The 13742-nt window shown below is 34.0% G+C and overlaps 1 non-coding gene across 1 annotated transcript; it reads right to left on the minus strand.

Annotated features, from left to right (window-relative positions):
• Positions 1-10971: 10971 nt before the first annotated feature.
• Positions 10972-11043, minus strand: Trnam-cau (transfer RNA methionine (anticodon CAU)). The gene has a single exon. It is a non-coding gene; the product is annotated as a tRNA-Met (tRNA).
• Positions 11044-13742: the final 2699 nt, after the last annotated feature.

The raw sequence follows: 13742 nt of genomic DNA on the forward strand, positions 1-13742 counted from the left end.
ACATCTGTTATCAATTTATTTAAAAACATTCCTATTCTGGATTTTTCAAATTTGGCCACGTTCTGGGGTTTTTAGGGTTATTCCGAATTTGCCCTAAACTTAAGTATCCCTCTTGTAGAGGTTTTGCAAATTTCGTTTTGTCATGCAAAAAATGTTTTCTGCTGTATGTATCCTCATCTAGTCAGAATTATAATTTGAACTAATATTTTAACGTGAGTTCCCGCCCCCTATATTTATCGCGTGTGTTTAGTGCCGGCTTCAGCTTGCTTATGTATATAGCTTCGATAATCATTAGCTTTTCTACTGTCCGACAGGCGTCTAGAATTTTCCATTCAATGTCATTCGTGGCGCCACGACATTCAACCAGATGTTGACCCACCTGTGAATCTTTCTTTTGGTGTTCTGTTACCCTTGTGATAACAAGCTGGCTTGTTTGCCCAACATAGATGGATCCGCATCCATTACAATTAGTCTCATAAACCATGTGAGATTTCAGGTCTCTATCGAAAGATTATTTTAGGGTGGTTAGGCATGATCATAATTTCCGCGTTGTTAAAACCACTTGCAATTCGTATAGTTTCTTCAATTTGCTTGCAAAGTTTTGAGTATGGTTGCCTCTGTATTGTAGAAAAATAGTTGGCTTATCATAAGATCCAGTCTTGCTTTTTTGATGCTCTTTCGGTATTGTTCTCAATTGGTCTTTATCGCCACTTATTATTTTTCTAGTCTGGTTCACTATTTTTGATGGCCATTCCTCTGGATATTGATTTCTGTTCCAGCAAGTATTGTTCTTTTCAAGAGCCTGATCGAAGGCCAACCAATTAGAGGTTGCAGTAAAATCCCTATGAACTGTCCCTTGAACCACATTTTTTTTATGCTGAAGCGGTTCATAGCTGCGAAAATTCAGTATTATTCCAGTGTCAGTTGGTTGTTGATACCAATTGCAGGTGATATTGCTTTTGCTGCTCACTTAACGTTATTGTCAAGAAAAGCCAAATCCCCTTCCATGTTAACTTTTTCTAAGTTAAATTGCAGGTTGTAGTGTAATGATATTGCAAATTTTAAAAAAATTGTCCGGGTCACCACGAACCGTGCAGATAATGTCATCCACATACATTTTAAACAATTTCATCTCCTCATAGCTCCCCACTGTCTGTTGGTTGCTGCAATAAGTACAAATCCAAACAACATCCTGCATGTTGGCTTATTCCTCATTCGATATCTTTTGGCATCTCGCATGAAACCAGTTTTTGCATGACTCACATTCTACTCCTCTTCCTCGGAAAGTCACTCTACGGTAAAACTCTTTGCACTTCTCGTTTTAGTTGGATCTGGAAATATTTTCACTGAGTTCTGGTTTTTGCAGTGATGCCTCAAACAATTTCATCCACACATTTGCTAGTATTACAGCCAGTGATCTACCGCTAGCAAGACCATAAGATTGTACATACTAAATCTCATTACATTTGAAATGAACATTCGTCACCAATGCTTTAGCAAACTTTTATGGCGGATTTCGGGATATCTCGAGCTAGGTTGTTTAAATAGAGTTCTCTTAGAGCAATGTCTATAGCCTCTCCTAGCGGAACTTTGTTGTACAAATTTTTTTACGTCAAGAGATACTATCTGCTCGTCATCTTCAAGAGTGAGAGACTCTAAGGCCTTTCTAGCATGTTTCGTGTTGGTTTCAACGTTTGCGCCCGGTAGTTTTCAGAAAAATGGTGTCCAAAATCTGTTTATGTTTTCGTAGCTGCTACCAAGAATCAAAAGAACTAAATGCGGTACTCAACCGGACGGTTTAGCAATGGGTGCTTCATTGGCGGTAATTTTGACAAATTTGAGGATAAAATCTTTTGAAAAATCCTTGCGGGAACCAAATGGGGGAAGGGAGAACAAATCTCTTGAAATGAAGGGATTGTGAAATGAATGTAACCGACGCGTTACTTTCTGAGGGAAAGAAGTCGATTGCGAATCATGCAAAAACTGGTTTCATGCAAACAACCAAAGTATCACTGACATGGATTATACAAACAAGCAGGAAATTGTATGGATTTGTTCATATTGGGCAGAAAACTGTACGAAAGAGTACCCACAAGAAATGAAATTAATCAAGATGTATGTGGATGACATAGTGTGCACTTTCAAGGGGAACCCTCTAGATTATCTTGAGTATTCAAATTCTCTTCACAAAAACTTAAATTCTTTCTTGAGACACCCAACGGTTGTGGAGACCTAGCATTCCCAGATCTAAGCATAAATTTAAACGAAGATAGGAAAATTAACTGTCATGGGCATCAAAAATCGACCGGTACAAGCTTAATTCTAAATTTCCACAGCTGAGCACCGTTACAACATATGAAAAAGGTGATTCAAGGGACTGTGCATAGAATTTTCAATGCAACCAGTGACTGGCAATACTTTGATATAGCTCTTAGGAGAAATCAGGAGATCTGGACTGAAAATCAGTATCCAACTGACTGGTCGTCCAGTTTTGTTAATGAGATGTTGGATAAAATAGTAACGAAGGAAAATATTACAACAAAACTCCCCAAAAAATGAACAACATCTCAAAACATATAAAAGTTTTGACAAATATGAGCCCCAACCGAGGTTTTGTTTTCAATGCAGAGGAAACATCACTCAAAATTTTGCAAGTAGACTTAAAAAATTGTGTGATATTCAAATCATTTTCACAACGAGAAATTAAGAACTTGCTTGCCCGCCCTGAACTCATCTAGTGATAAGAATCTGTCATCCCATGTGGTATATAAAGTTACATGTAAATGATGCAGTGCCTTCTATGTTTGCCTCAGCAGTCGACATGTTGCCACTAGAGTTTTGGAGCATCAGAGAAAGGATTCCCCTGTGGGACATCCAATCGTTGAATGTTGTGGTACAGAGCAAAATATTGAATGGATTCTAATATGAGATTCTAGATGCATGTCGCGGGGTTGAAAAACTAATGAACATAAAAGCGATAAATATTAAAACGCCGAAACAACAATTAAATACGCGCGGAGGAGTACCGGGGGCGGGAGTTGACGTTGAATTATTAGTTCAAATACAAAAAAAACTTAAAAATCAAAAATTTTTCTGGCAATTATTCAAATCAAATATTATTAATTCGAAATAATTTCAATTCCAATCAGTAAAAATAAACTACAGATAGGAATCAAATTAAAAAAAGTACAAACCACTTTTCAGGAATAGAACAAATTACACCAGGGATTTTCAAAAACTCGGGAAAAAAGATTGGTTAATTTTAGTGTAATAAGTGTAATTAAAATGATTTAAATGTAATTTTAACTGCAAATATTTTCAAGAATCGTTGTTATTTCAGTTCATTTCTTAGAATTATAGTCAAGGATAAGATTATATACTTTGTGAATATTTTTTTTTGTTGAAACCTGACGATGATCGCAATGTTCGAATACGTTCGTTTTCTTCAATCAAGTTAATTTTCGATTGACAATTCCTTCTTCTTTGCACTCGTAGTGGAGTTTGGTATAAATTTCTTTTTTCGAAGAATTCAATTAGAAATTCTTGCTTAATTTTCTTTTTAACTTTTTCTTAAAGCACAATAAAAAACTGGCAATACTTTGATATAGCTCTTAGGAGAAATCAGGAGATCTGGACTGAAAATCAGTATCCAACTGACTGGTCGTCCAGTTTTGTTAATGAGATGTTGGATAAAATAGTAACGAAGGAAAATATTACAACAAAACTCCCCAAAAAATGAACAACATCTCAAAACATATAAAAGTTTTGACAAATATGAGCCCCAACCGAGGTTTTGTTTTCAATGCAGAGGAAACATCACTCAAAATTTTGCAAGTAGACTTAAAAAATTGTGTGATATTCAAATCATTTTCACAACGAGAAATTAAGAACTTGCTTGCCCGCCCTGAACTCATCTAGTGATAAGAATCTGTAATCCCATGTGGTATATAAAGTTACATGTAAATGATGCAGTGCCTTCTATGTTTGCCTCAGCAGTCGACATGTTGCCACTAGAGTTTTGGAGCATCAGAGAAAGGATTCCCCTGTGGGACATCCAATCGTTGAATGTTGTGGTACAGAGCAAAATATTGAATGGATTCTAATATGAGATTCTAGATGCATGTCGCGGGGTTGAAAAACTAATGACCATAAAAGCGATAAACATTAAAACGCCAAAACAACAATTAAATACGCGCGAGGAGTACCGGGGGCGGGAGTTGACGTTGAATTATTAGTTCAAATACAAAAAAAACTTAAAAATCAAAAATTTTTCTGGCAATTATTCAAATCAAATATTATTAATTCGAAATAATTTCAATTCCAATAAGTAAAAATAAACTACAGATAGGAATCAAATTAAAAAAAGTACAAACCACTTTTCAGGAATAGAACAAATTACACCAGGGATTTTCAAAAACTCGGGAAAAAAGATTGGTTAATTTTAGTGTAATAAGTGTAATTAAAATGATTTAAATGTAATTTTAACTGCAAATATTTTCAAGAATCGTTGTTATTTCAGTTCATTTCTTAGAATTATAGTCAAGGATAAGATTATATACTTTGTGAATATTTTTTTTTGTTGAAACCTGACGATGATCGCAATGTTCGAATACGTTCGTTTTCTTAAATCAAGTTAATTTTCGATTGACAATTCCTTCTTCTTTGCACTCGTAGTGGAGTTTGGTATAAATTTCTTTTTTCGAAGAATTCAATTAGAAATTCTCGATTAATTTTCTTTTTAACTTTTTCTTAAAGCACAATAAAAAACTGGCAATACTTTGATATAGCTCTTAGGAGAAATCAGGAGATCTGGACTGAAAATCAGTATCCAACTGACTGGTCGTCCAGTTTTGTTAATGAGATGTTGTATAAAATAGTAACGAAGGAAAATATTACAACAACACTCCCCAAAAATGAACAACATCTCAAAACATATAAAAGTTTTGACAAATATGAGCCCCAACCGAGGTTTTGTTTTCAATGCAGAGGAAACATCACTCAAAATTTTGCAAGTAGACTTAAAAAATTGTGTGATATTCAAATCATTTTCACAACGAGAAATTAAGAACTTGCTTGCCCGCCCTGAACTCATCTAGTGATAAGAATCTGTAATCCCATGTGGTATATAAAGTTACATGTAAATGATGCAGTGCCTTCTATGTTTGCCTCAGCAGTCGACATGTTGCCACTAGAGTTTTGGAGCATCAGAGAAAGGATTCCCCTGTGGGACATATTTTCAAGAATCGTTGTTATTTCAGTTCATTTCTTAGAATTATAGTCAAGGATAAGATTATATACTTTGTGAATATTTTTTTTTGTTGAAACCTGACGATGATCGCAATGTTCGAATACGTTCGTTTTCTTAAATCAAGTTAATTTTCGATTGACAATTCCTTCTTCTTTGCACTCGTAGTGGAGTTTGGTATAAATTTCTTTTTTCGAAGAATTCAATTAGAAATTCTCGCTTAATTTTCTTTTTAACTTTTTCTTAAAGCACAATAAAAAACTATTTTCCAACAAGTGAAAAATTGGATTTAAAAAAAACTCAAAACAAATTATGCGGAGTCAGCAAAAAATCAAAATGGTATGAGTGGGAATACCGTTCTTTACAAACAAAATATAAAAATACGAAAACCAGATGCAATAAGGACATTCCAGCAAAACAAAATCTCCCAAATTAATTAAATAAAAAGCGGCAAATTCTGTAAAAAATACTAATAAAAGTAAGAAGACAGCGCAGTCAAAGATTTAATTTGAATCTCTTCACACTGAAAAAATACGCTGGAATTTCATTAATCCGATTCATGTGAAACGAAAGAATTTTATAACTACAACTGTGCTGCAAAGTTCGTGTAAGGACCTACAAACTATCGGATAGCGGAGTTTTATAACTACACATCTTCTAACCTTCTTACTTTTGCAAAATTAAAACAAAAATCAGTCGTCATTTTTTTCAAGAAAGAGCACGACGTTGTGTCGGAGATTAAGTTCAATCAAGACATTAAGTCATTGTGCGTTTCTTTCTTGGGCAACAGAGATTGGTCGATCAGTAATTGTACCACATTTTCTTTACTTAATTGTATTTGATAGTGATCAAGTTTATTCCTTGCTGTCCTCAACATGTAAAATTAGATTCAACTTTTTCCATCTGGATAACAGTTTTCAAAAGTATACCATAACGATCCGTATTGCAACAGCTCTTGTTCAGTTCATATGTAAAGGATCATTGTGCAGCTATTAATAGTGATCTATCACTGATACAAAATACTGACAGTTGCCTAAATTTTGCTTCAGTCACAAAAAACGATAGCAATAAATTCTCTCAAATCAAACAAACATAACCAACAACTTCAACGAAGATCAATTGAATTTGATTTATTTTTGAAACTAGAGATGATTTGCTTCACTAAACGAAATGATAAAATAAACAATATAATTGGACAATATTTTCAGATGCAAAAGTAATCAGAAATCCGGATGGATGCAAACATTTTGCCCTAACAAGTGATAGCAATATCGGTTTTCTGATTTAAGATAAACAAATCTAAGAAACTGGCACGATGCATAAAAACTAAAAACAAATTGAACACAACTCACAGCTTTAAGGGAATAAGTTTTACCACATTTGATCGTTTTGTCCCATCTGGATTATTCGGTTGTTATTATTCAGCAAAATAATAACCTATGATGACTTCATCAGAATGGCAGCTTAACATGTCATTTAATAAATGATGTTGAAGAAAGTGATTTGTCAAAAAAAACATATTTGATTTCTAAAACAAACGTTTTCCTACTTAAAAATTATGATCATCTTATAACTCTTTCACAAGTTGTCAGAAGACAAAAGAAATGTATTTACACTTGTCTTAGACCACAGTTTAAACTATTCCAGGAAACATCTAAATAGCGTTCTGCTAAATTGTTTCCAAATTCATTTTCACATCTGTTGTTTTTTCTTTTAAAAATTCCTGATTAGTATGTTTCGATTTCTGTAATGTTTTGCATTTCCATGCCAATTCGGGGTTTGTGCGTTTTTAACAAAGTTTTGTTCCTGATGAGTTGCAAATCATCGCAGCAATTAAAAGTAAAAACAAGGTTGATTCCGATATAACATTGATTTGACTATTTCTCAACGTTTGCCCAGGCTCAAAAATTCTCAGCCTCGGTAAGCATATCCGGTCCAAAATATTCACTTAATACGGCACTGATTTTACCAAGTGTAAAATATTTTATCGACAAACGTACACAAAAAAAAATTCCATGTTCACCAACCAAGTTCTTTTTTGTAAAACATCCATCAAAAAATTAAAACTACACAGCCAGATCAACACAGTCAATTCAGAACTAGCAAAATAGTGATTACTAAAGCAGTGCAAAGATCAAATTCTAGTTAGTTTGAAAATTTCTGAATAGTTTTTTGGGGCGTGAGTTTCACCTGCTTTAGAAAAACCCAGAGAGCACATTGAACGTTTTTATTAATAAAAAATTTGTTCAAATTTACAATGTTTTCATTGTACCCATAAACATTAATAGCTTCATGCTTTTGACATCAACACCTAGATCAAAGTGTCTTCTTCTTTTTTTTCTTCCTCTCCTGAATCTCCTTCAATAATGTGCCAATCTTCTTCAAGAATGCCACACCTTGGTAAGAGATTTTGATTCTACGCCAAAGCACTTCAACCGAACTAGCTAAATTTTAACAAAATTTGTTGTAAGAATTGAAGCATTAAGGCGCAATCAATTTTCTGTTGGTCAACCAAAACTAAACTTATACCAATGCTAATGTTATGCTAAATAGAAGAAAGACAAAACACAAACTGAAAACTATAGTTGTGATTCAATTTCGCTGATGAATTGTGTCAGCTTGGTCTGAAAGTGTTTTGTTTTAGTTACGAAGAATGCTCATTATTTTAAGAAGTTTTCTTTCTGAGTTTGCACAAAAATGCGAAGAAAAATAGAAGATGGTTCATAGAGAACTAAGTTAATTTTTAATTAAGAAGCATAAATCTTTGCGCTATATCTAGCACCATCAGGTAAAACGCAAAGTAAATGTTTTCTAAATACTTCTAAAATGATTTCAATTGAATTGGAGTAAGGTTTTTGTTAAAACGAACATTTCTGCACGTTTTTCCTTAAATATCTATTTGTTTTATTCTTGATCTTGCCATTTAAACTTAAAAAGTTGTCTGTGACTTCCTACTATTTTGGTAACAGTTTGGAAGAAATCATGTTTTCATTCGCCAAAGTGTATATTTCTAACAAATCAAAATGCCTTTTGTTGACTGAAATTTTAAGGTCAGCTCGTGGCTTAAGTTCTTTTAGCGTCTGTTCAGCAATAGTTTCCGTTGCACTAGATGTATTGACATAGGAGTTATGAGCATTTGTGGCACATTACACTTTGCAAAATTTCCGAGTGGGCGTGAGTTCACACAAAATTTGCTTATGTTCTGCCTACAAGCAAAGCTATTTTTTGACGCTTGCCATCCAGGTGGCTATAAGGCTACAAGTTTGCCCCACATAGGTGTAATTGCATCCACTACATGTTATTTTGTATAGCACGTTCAATTTTAGATGCTCATCAAAATAATACTTGAAGATTGGTAAGCATGCGTTATTTTTTGTAGATTTTTATGTATTTCAATGCACGATTGACCTCTATATTGTAGGAAAAATGTGAGCATTTCCTTCTGGATCGCAATTTTTTTCCGATGTTGCTTTTGCGGCTTTTTTTAGGGTTAGCTAAAAAATTTTTAAAACGCGTGATGATCAATTTTTTGTATAATGAATATTCAGTTTTGTTTTTGAGGGTTTAGTCATTTTTAGGGTTTTGTACACGTGCAGCCAGTTGTATGTAGATCCAAAAAACCAATTTATGCTCTCCCCGCAAAATTTGGTTTTACTGGAAGGGTGCACAGCTACAGAAACTTGGAAATTTCAAATTCAATCGTCTCTATTTTGCTAAACTTTGGCACCCCTTACAAGAAAACTTTTCCTGTTCATTAATAAAGACTGCAATATACAGGAATTCTAGTTAAAGTCTTTCATGACTTTTGTCACCGTTAACTCCAAGTTTTCAAGCAATTTATTTCCAGTTGAAGAAAAGGAATGGTACTGCATTTTATTTTGAAAAAAATGCCATGTACTTTTTTTGCAAATATTTTCGGTTCCTACTTTTTATCAATCAGTTGTTGTTTTTTCATGGCAAACATTTTTCCAGACAACATCCTCCTGATTGTTTGTATTACTCATCACAGACATTTTTTTAATTAAGATACCAATTATCACATTTTTCTTATTCAAAATTGGTTTTCTAAACCATTTTTTAACAGTCAGGGGGATTTTGATTCAAAGATTTTGCATGTTTCATTCATAGCATATAAATTTCCCTCCAATCCAATTAAAGCAACACCTATTTTACCATGTGCGAACCATTCTATCAACAAACGTACTTAAAAACAACATTGCATGACTTCAGACCAACCTGTTTCGAGACAACACATCTTTCCAAGTAAAGTAAAAAAAATGTATTTCACTGCGAATTGAACTTGCGGACTTCCAAACCAAAAAAAGGATGTACAAAAATGTTAGTAGCACAATAAGAAAATGTCATGATAGTGTGAAAACTTTTTCAAATATGTTTTATGGTGTGAGCTTTAATGGTCTGATTTTTACGAAAACTCACTGTGGTAATTAAATATTTTTTATACAAAAGTGTTTTTGTTTTACAACACTTTGGTTATAAACTTTAGCGATGACAATTGCAAATTTTGACGTTTACAGTGCTAGAGTAAAGTGTTTTTTCTATTCTCTCCTTCCCCTTCAAATAAAAGAATCTCCTTAAAAAATTTTTCCATGCTCTGCAAATAAACAACAGTACGGCAAAAAAATTAAACTCTTCATGCCTCCAGTTTTCCAAGAAAAGAATAAGACTAAATTGGATAAAAGTTTCGAGATGATCAAAATCAGCAGCAAATATTTAACTTGTGATTCTTGTCCAAAGTGCTTCAAGAAACCGCGCTAAAAATTACCCTAAAATTTTTGTAAAACTGAAGCATCAGGTCGCAATTAATTTTCTCTCAATTCAATCAGAAACAAAACACGCTGCACTGATCAATTATACGGCACTCAAATGCATGAGTAGTAATATAGTGAGCTACACTCCCCGGGGGGTTGAGGTCCCCCATGTATTAAGATAGGGTATAGCGTATTTTTCGGGATTTGGGTCCTCCCTAACGTATTAAGATAGGGAATGAATTAGCATGTATTAAGATTAGGTATAGCGGTGTTAATCTATTAAGATTAGGTATAGGTTGCATGTATTAAGATTAGGCTCCATGTATTAAGATAGCCGCCATGTATTAAGATTAGTTATAGCCGGCGACATGTATTAAGATTAGTTATATGCGCCGACATGTATTAAGATTAGTAATAGCCGCTGACATGTATTGAGATTAGTTATAGCCGCGGACATGTATTGATTAGGTGCCGCCATGTATTAGGATAGGGTATAGGTTTTGTGTATGTATTTGTGCATGTACATTTTCTAGTTGTATAGTCGGTGCAAATGTGGGGGGTAGGTTCGGAGACGCTCCTGATTGGCTGAAATTTAGCCAATCAGGTTAAGAGACGCTCCTGATAGGCTGAAATTTTGAGGGGAAAATATCAATGTTTGTGTAGTTATTAAAAGTTTACTTGAGAACAATAGAATTGGCGAAGGTAATTAATTGCTGTAATTATGTGAGGGGTAATTATGTGACAGGTTGAATTTTGTTTACAAATTTTATGTTATTAAATTGTGAAATTAATTGGTGGGGATTTTCAATTACCGTAGTTATCTGAGGGGTAATTTTGTGACATGTTGAATTTTTGTTTACAAATTTTAGGTCAATTGCAAAGATTGTTCCCCTAATTGTTTGAATCAATTGTGTAACAAATGTCTTTTGCGCGCTCATTAATTGGAAAAAGTCAAGATAGCAAGAGGTAGTTTTGATCTACCGTCCTCTGGGTTATGGGCCCAGCGCGCTCCCACTGCGCCATCTTGCTAACTACATGCATATATGCATTATTTTTTGTACATTATTTGAAAAAAGATGTTAAATAAAAGAAAAAAATGAATTAAAATAGTATAAAATGACAGACACAGTACAAATTATGAGCATCAAAATACAAACTTACTCAATCATTTACAATAAATTGTATAAATTTCAATGAACATTAAGGTACACTTAGCCGAGTGGTTAATAAAGTTCGATAAAAAAAAGTTTAGAAAACTCACGAGAAACAGTTACGAGAAACATATACTATCGACTTTATTAGCGTCAGCTTACTAAATACCAAAATGAACACTACTACATATAGTTACTTATAAAATTTAACACGTGTACATCATGAATATTGTTCAAGTTGGTTTGGAAAAACTTAAATAGTTGAAATGCTGCAAAAATTGCGTAGAATCCACACAAATTTTGCATCTTCTGAAGTGGTCGATGTATTATTTCTTGGTACTTTTTACCTAAAAGTTTGTAATGTGTTACTGATCGAGCCAGAGAATCCGCATAATAGTAACTTCTGTTGAGTCGAGCAATCAATATCCAATGTTCACCGACTTCTTTACTCGAAGCAGTGTTAATGATTGCAAAGCTGAATTTGGGTAAATTTGGAATGAAATCTGCTGGAAACGATCCAATGTATTTGAATTTTAGCTCAGGAATGCGTTCAATAATTTGTTGAAGAGATTGATTATTCATGACAAATAATCTTCTGTTTCAATTCGCAAGCTCCGTTTGAACAGGGGTTTCTCACATTACAATCAAGTTGAAATGATTCGTTCTTTTCAATAAAGCAACAATCTTTAGATTGGGGAATTTTACGTATCAGATCTCCTGTAGATTTACTTACTCTGTCTTCACTATTACCTGTGACATCGGGATGGAAGATAATAATGATGATTAAAAGTCCCAGGAATACTGCACAAATAAGGTATACATATAAGTTTGGAGTAGGTCTACCCCAATTTTCATCCATTCCCTATCTTGATATTATAGTGTGAAAAGGGTTGCAACTGGGCAATGAAAGTACATATCCAACAAATGTTCCAACGCAGAAGGCAATAATATAAAAACCATAAAAAATTGAGAAGAAAATTTAAAAATCTTGATTAATGCAGAGTTCTTCAGACATTTTTAGCAACTGTTCCAAACTGATCAATTTTAACTGTTGAGATTCGTTCTCCGAGAACAATTAACTCGGTAACATTGGTTAGCGGACGTTCAAAGAACATTTATAAACGAAGACTTTCCCCACTGAGTTCAGGATAATGAACATTTTCACCAGCATCTTGGAGTGATGTGAGATCGAATACAAGCACATAATGATCTGTGAAGAAATCATTCGGTAACGCAGGGATTTCTTCATTGAAGTTCATTGCCTTCATTGTTGTAACATAAGCTCTACAATTGTTGGTTGTATCAATTGAGACAACAGCTCTCCCCCCTCGAACAATTCTCAGCTCCCGCAGTCCAAACTTTCGATAATGAAAAGGATTTTCTTGAAAATGTCCGGTGAATGCTGAATTAGTGTTCATTGCTATTGCAATTCGTCTGATTGGGGCATTATTGAAAACATTTTCCTGAATAATTTGATTTTGTCCAGAAGGAATAATAAATGTTCGCGCAATTGTCTCCATAAAATTTTAGCAAGCTGGTTGATGTGTTAGTTGATACTTGATTGTCTGGTGATAGACCTCATTAACGACAACAAGTCTCGTAAAAAGTGAACAGTCAAGAACTCTAAGGGAAACATGTGGATTGTAGGAAATCATGTAAACATTTGGTCTCGCTCGAATCAATTTGATTCTAATTTTTGTATTTGGAAGTAATAATTTTTCACATTGAAATAAGTCGATTGCAAGTTTACCATATAAGGTAACCCCATCTTTCAACAAAAGCTCTTCTTCCCTATCTATGAACGGACTTTTTTCATAATCACTAGGATCTTTCTCAAATTCGTATCCATGACAAGCCAAAATTCCTTCATTATTCATTGTAGAGGCATTGAATTCATTGGATATCAGAGCTTTGTGGCCATAGAGTCCGTTAGAGTTGTACACTTGTTGATTGTTTAAATACACTTCGTTGTTGGAGAAAAGAGAGTGTAACAATTTGTTGACATGAGTCAAATATTGTAAATCATCATCAGTGAAAGTCATACCCATATCTGGTTTTCCATGCTCCTCTTTTTTCATGAAATCGTCAAATAATCTTCCCTTTTGTAATCCAACTTTAATTTGTAAATGAATATCTCTCATATCGAGATAAATACTTCTATCTGTTTCAAATTCAAATTCAATGCTGCTTTCATCCAATGAATTGCTGGGATAAACTTCTTGAATATGGGATGATTCAATTGGTTCCAAAAACGGAATTTTGTCAAAAATCTCCAAGCAAGAATTTGTAAAGTGTCCATAACGGAAATTACTGTCATTTGTTGATCTGGTTTTCATTTTAGTTTGGTAAAAATATCCCTCCTAGTTCGACGACGTCGACTGATTTTTGGCGAGCGTTTTCGAATAATACGTCGTTTTCTAGGTTTTCCTCCTCCTAGTTGTTTACGTAAAGTTTTCTTTCCAACATCTGTGGCTGCAGATTTGAACTTTTTCCTTCCAGCTAATACATTTCCGATTTCTGGCGCAGCCAATTCAATCAAGTCAGCACCAACTCTTTTAGCTGCTGGTACAACATATC

Source organism: Convolutriloba macropyga, unplaced genomic scaffold (assembly GCF_964194025.1).
Source record: "Convolutriloba macropyga unplaced genomic scaffold, txConMacr16.3 SCAFFOLD_1313, whole genome shotgun sequence".
In the NCBI taxonomy this organism is placed as follows: Eukaryota; Metazoa; Xenacoelomorpha; order Acoela; family Convolutidae; genus Convolutriloba; species Convolutriloba macropyga.